The sequence below is a fragment of the Apium graveolens genome, chromosome 2 (genome assembly GCF_009905375.1).
Source record: "Apium graveolens cultivar Ventura chromosome 2, ASM990537v1, whole genome shotgun sequence".
In the NCBI taxonomy this organism is placed as follows: domain Eukaryota; kingdom Viridiplantae; phylum Streptophyta; class Magnoliopsida; order Apiales; family Apiaceae; genus Apium; species Apium graveolens.
Window position 1 is genome coordinate 2,563,791 of NC_133648.1, and position 6,505 is coordinate 2,570,295.

Genomic DNA, 6,505 nt, shown 5'->3' on the forward strand with positions numbered 1-6,505 from the left:
TTGCAAATGCAACCTCTGTATTTTTACAAATATTTTTTGAAAGATAGTATTTTTACAATTTATTTTAAAAACTGATAGTATTTTTACAAAAAGTTTATAAAATTAAGGTATTTACTATATACCTTTCTAACAGCTTTTCAGCATAAAACTGTTGTAGCTGTTGCATAAAACTGTTGTAGCTGTCTGCAAAAGCAATACCAGACAGAGGCTTAGTTCTCTGACAGAGGCTTAGTTCTCTGACTGAACATAGGATTCTGTATGTCGTATTGAGTAAAATAAGAAAATCAGTCAGGAATTAGTCTTCCACAATTAAATTATGGTGGAAGTTGGTTATGGTGTGTTTTAGTTTTTTGTGGAAGCTCCAATGGTGCTAGAAAACCTGCATTGCAAGTAGAGCAAGACTTCTTTTGGCCAATGGTTTGATATGTTGACTGATATAAGTTAGGAGCAAAAATAAGCAGCAATCGTCTTAGAATTATCTCAGGATACGGAAATGTAAGACCAAAAGTAAGCAACACAAAGCTCCTGAGAGGGGAAACTAAAGCAAATATTCAATTCTTTAGGGGATTTTCCCAAAAATCTTTATCACTAATGCAGTCTTTATTTTTCTCATTCACAGAATTGGTACGCCATAGAATTGTAATGGTAATTCACTATTTTGCTTGACTTACTTTACATTTAAGACGCCTGGAGCGAGGAACTGTTCTGATGATCCTTAAAAAATAATTAATGTAAAGGTTATTTTATCTTTTTACTGTTTTACTCTGTACCTAAGAAAAAGATTTTTAAATACAACATTTCCCTTTTCCTATTTATATTATATTATTAAAACTCAAATATTAGAAATCTCTATTTTAATTAGAAAGCAAAACATTTAATCATTATTTAAATACATCTTTAAACCTCTCTCCTAGTTATTGAGTAATTCTCCATGACCTTCTCGTATTATATTTCAGAATTATATATACATACTAAGGGAATCTTGATTATAATTACAGAAGATATCCTTACTGTAATTACTAGAGATTTATGTAACTGTCCTAAATGATTGTCTAGCTGTCTTATAGTAATTACAGATATTACGATAATATCAGTGAACATCAATCAAGCAATGATTTATATAATTATATTTAGTCGAAGCAGGGCAGGGATGAACAGTGAGACTGAAACGAAATTCCGTGAACAAGGAGGAAGGTACACCTTTGGTGAAGATATCAACATATTGAGATGAGGAAGGAACATATAGAACACGAACCTAGTCAACAGAAACATTTTCACGTATAAAATGAATGTCCATCTCAACGTGTTTAGTACGTTGGTATTGCACAGGATTGCATGACAAATAAATTGCACTGACATTATTAGAATAGACCAGAGTTGCTTTTTGGATGGGTTGGTGCAGCTCGAGTAGTAAATTCCTGATCCAGGAGGTCTCTGCAACAACGTTGGCAACACACCTCGATATTCTGCCTCGGCAGAGGAGCAGGACAACGTTGGTTTTTGTTTAGAGGACCAAGAGATCAAATTGTTACCCAACACACAATACACAGAGGTGGAACGACGAGTGTAAAGGCACCCGCCCCAATCAGCGTCAGAGTATTCTATCAAGTCAAGGGAGGATGAACGTGGAAGATGGCGGCCGTACTCAAGAGTTCCCTTAACATATGTGAGAATATGTTTCATGGCAGCAAGGTGGGGCTCATGAATAAGCAAATTTGTTGAACAGCGTAACTAAGATCGGGTCGAGTTAATGTCAAATATTGAAGGGCACCAGCAAGGCTCCGATAAAAAGATGGATCAGAGAATGGGTCCCCTAAATCAACACCTAGCTTGTTTTTGGTGTCAACAGGTGTCTGAATTGGTTTACAATTATCCATCTTAGCCATGCGAAGAATATCCTCAGCGTACTTCCGCTGAGAAGAAAATATTTGATTACCCGTTCTACGAACTGAAACATTCAAAAAGTAACTTAGTGGCCCAAAATCGGTCATAAAGAACTCTGAACTCAAAGTGAAGATGATATTTTGAATGAATGTTGGTGAAGAGATGGTGAGGACAACATCATCTATATACACAAAAAGATATGCAGTATCACCCCATGCTTGTAAATGAACAAATATGGAGAACTTGCGGTATTACATCTATATACATCTAAGAAATTGCGATATTACATCTAAGAAAATCAAAAACATGATCTCCAGGATGTTCTAAACGACAATGTCAATCATGGAAAGACAAGACTGCAAAGGACACTTGCGGAACCACGGTGGTTTGAAAAACATGATAAAGATCTCCATAACTATTACATCTCATGACCGTATCCCCTGTCTAAAGATCCTTCACAGAAAAACCAAATGAGTCAAATTCAACAGAGACATTATTTTCTTTGATAAATTAACAGACCGACACTAAATTTGTATTAATATGAGAAGTATGTAGGACATTAGTCATGGTTAGGTGCGGGGATAGTTGTGCAGTACCAGAACCAACAATAGAAATGTAATTTCCATTACCAACATATATCAAAGGAACAATGCTCGATGCTGAAATAGTGTGAAATGTACATGGGTTAGTAGCCATGTGAGAAGAAGCACATATGTCCATATACCATGATTCATCAGGTGGATGCATGGTCATGGTAGAAGAAGCATGTGGAAAATCTGTAAACTGCCTAGAGATACCATCAGGAGTAGTGGTATCGAGAGCTTATGGTCATGGTGATGAACCAAGAATTCAAAACCTATAAAACATTACTCGAACAGATTACTGATATGAAACATGGTCCAATGGTAATATATGTCGATAACCAATCTGCCATTGATTTGGCAAAGAACCCGGTTTTTCATGGGCGAAGTAAGCACATCGATATCCGTTATCACTTTATCCGTTATCCGTGAATGTGTTGAACGAAAGGAGATTGAGATCAAGCATGTAAGCTTAGAGAACCGGCGTGCGGATGTACTGACCAAGGCAATGTCTACAGTCAAGTTTGAACAAATGAGAGCACCGTTGGGTCCGAAGGATCTGCAGAAAGTAGCGTAGATTAAGTGGGAATATGTTAGGAATTAATCTAAGCATGTTTTTATGTTTTGCATAAAATAAAAGGCTGTCAAACAAGAAATCAGCCGGTAAACGTAGTCGTAAGTTTGCTTCAGTAATAATAGGAGAATCACTAATTAATAGGAGTATTGGAGTGATTTTAGGAAATTGATCTGGTGAACATTGTACAAGAAAGTTTCGGTATTTAATCTTACTTTGTTTTCATTCAGCACTTATGCAATGGAATCACAAGTTTTGTCTTCCATTCATTACAAACTATTCTTAAAGAATATATGTGTGTTTATTTTGGATCATATATATAAAAGCTACCAAGGATAAAATTATTTATTTTATTTTATTTTAAATTTGAAAGTACCCAAGAAGTAAATTATGTATAAAAGGAGCAGGACCAAAAAAATCCACTCCTTACGAATATCTTTAGAACTAATCGTCTATGCTAAGCAACGACTAACAAGAGATATCTAAGGTTGAAAAATTCTTTAGGAACGGTACTCGCACATATACTAATGGGGGTGTATTCATTTCAGATTTTAAAGGATTGATAATAATCCATCGATTTTGGAAGATTTTCCTTGATTTTAATTGTTCGTGGATTTTGAAGGAGTTGATGGAAAAATCTTGCAGAGTCTTGCTGATTTTGTGAAGTTTCAATAAATTATTCAAAATCCCATGTATTTTAAAGAAATTCTAAAAGATTAAAAATGAACTAGAAAATCCATTAAAATCGAGTACTTTTTCAAATAAAAAAATTCACAGATTTTTGAATATCATCAGATTTTGATGGACTTTTAAAAATCCAAATTGAATACCACCATATTTTAGTTGACTTTTTAAAATATAAATTGAATACACTGAGATTTTAAAAGAATTTTTCTAATATATAATGAATACCATCAGATTTCAAAGGATTTTTTAAATCCAAATTTAAATTTCAAGAATCCAAAAAAATCTTTTAAAATCTTGATTGAATATACCCCTCTAAGCATAAACCTGAATGTTCTCGTACTGAGGCTACTGCGCTATGATCGTCATCTGTAAAAACTGCAGCGTTCATATTAAAGGTGTAAAATTTTTTTACAATATTTTCCAACAGGAAGGAGCATGAGGAAAAACTATGAAGATTAGACAATCATAAAGATTGAGCATATTTTCAGGGAAAATGCTAGGGGCACCAAATTGGTTCCCAAAAAAAATTACAAAATGCCCTGTTAAATTTTTATTGACTAAATGAAAATGGACCCCTCCATTTACATGAAAAGCACCTAAATATTGAAGACCGTGTAAGATAACAAATGAGGAGTTTGCTATTAATGCTTACAACAAAGGTGTTTTAAATATATTTTCAATAGTTTCACCTGTTGTATCACATAAAGCACAACAATTTAAAACCTAGATGTGACACTCAAAAGTTAAGATTATCAACGGTGGGGAGGCTCCAATAAAGAGCTCCCAACAGCAAATTCTTAAGTTTTGGTGGCATGTACTACGAACATAGTTTGTTCCATAATTAGTCTCCCAACGTCCCCATTTGATAGCATTGTTGAGAGCCAAGTGGGATGAAAATTTGAATTAGGCGCTAATCTAGAATATCATTAAGTAAATCTTGACAATGTGAATGTTTCAAGCAAGTTCATCATTAGAAGAGTACATGCTATTTTTATTGTAAAGGGATTACAAAGATTTGGAAGCCAGAGATTATAAGGAATTAATGGACACCCATTCACAATAATACAACTTTGTTTAGATAAAATTAAGGGCTATGTTGAACTAATAAAGAGCACAAAATCCCAAACCTCCAAGACCCTTTATTATAATAATACTAGCTTACGGCCCGTGCGATGCACGGGTCTTGGTTAGAATTTATATATTTTAAAATTTTTTGTATAATTTTATTAAAATTCAATATAAATAATTAAATAATATATATTGATTATATAGTTATAATATCAAGCGAGGTTCAAATAGTATAAATAGTATATGATTGATGAGATCTTATTCGTATATGACAATGTAAATGTTTATTATTGGTGAGTGAGATTCGAATATGAAAACTTATATGTATCTTTATAAATAATATATATGTTTGTTATTAATGGGATTCGAACCTGAAAACTTATATGTATATTTATAAATAATAATATAAATATTTGTTGTTGACAAGATTAGAACTTGAGAACTTGTGGAGTGTATTTTTTTTAGTATTTCGATCTAACGACTCTGATTATTTGATGAAGAAATATGACGGTCGTGAAAGAAAGGGATAACCAAAATTAGTGGTTAACCAAACCAAAAATTATACCTCATTTCGGCTATTATAGTATAGTTTAGATATCCTTTTAGAAAATGATTAAGTTGTTATTTTATCAATTAAAATTTTAAATTTCAAGAAATATTTAACACATCTATACTCCTTGTGTCCAGTCTAGTTTATTATTGATCGCCTGCCTATTTCATTTCAGAAATAATCAGATGCTTATGGGAATTGCTTATCCATTTCTTATCAGATTCTTTTATTATATCTTGTAATACTATATATACATATTTTGTACTTTTTGAACAATTTTGGCTCACACTTATTGTTGCTTACTTTTATCTTTGAGTAAAATTTGAGAATGAAGCCTATTCACACTAGTAAAGAAGCTAGTGAAAATGTGGGACCCTCCCGCATCAAGAGTGGTAATCCCAATCCAGGAAGAAAGCTTTCGTTAGCCAATTAATGAAAAAGTCATTGAATTACCCATCAAATCAAAGACAAAAGATCGAAACAAATACACCATTCATTATCTCTTATTGATAGATGATATCAATTTCAACAAAAATGAGATCACTCACATATTTATTTGAAGATTGAATTGAAACAATGTCAAAAACACATTTATTAGGTACTATTCAAATGCTTAAAATAACTCAACTTGACACCATATATAACAATTTAGTCCTGTATTGGTGCATTGCCCCTGTCATTAGGGCTTCCATAGGTATAAGCTAAATATGAATGTGGACTGGAAGGGAAGCCTACACCTTGAGGAACAACAAAAGGAACTTCTTCATTTGTTAGCATACTTGATGAAGTTTCAGTATCCGTTCCATAATTAGAGTTCAATGAATGTTTAAACAATTCCAGGTTGGCCAACATTTTCCCAATTTTATCCAATGACAGATCCTCCTCTGGTGCCTCCTCGGGTCCTAATCAGCATTTCTCTAAACAATCGTCCTCGGAAGGATCATCCGGCAGTTCATCAGCAATGGCCTTTAATAATTATTTACACAACAACAACAAATATTATAACATGACATGTAATCTTACATAAATTTCATAAAAATAAAGAAATATTACCTGGTAATGATCGGAAAATAAAATCTGAACGTGATGGATGAAAATTAAATCTTTTTTGATGGAGCATTTTCTTCATTATTTCTGCAGGTACATTAGAAATTTGATTTA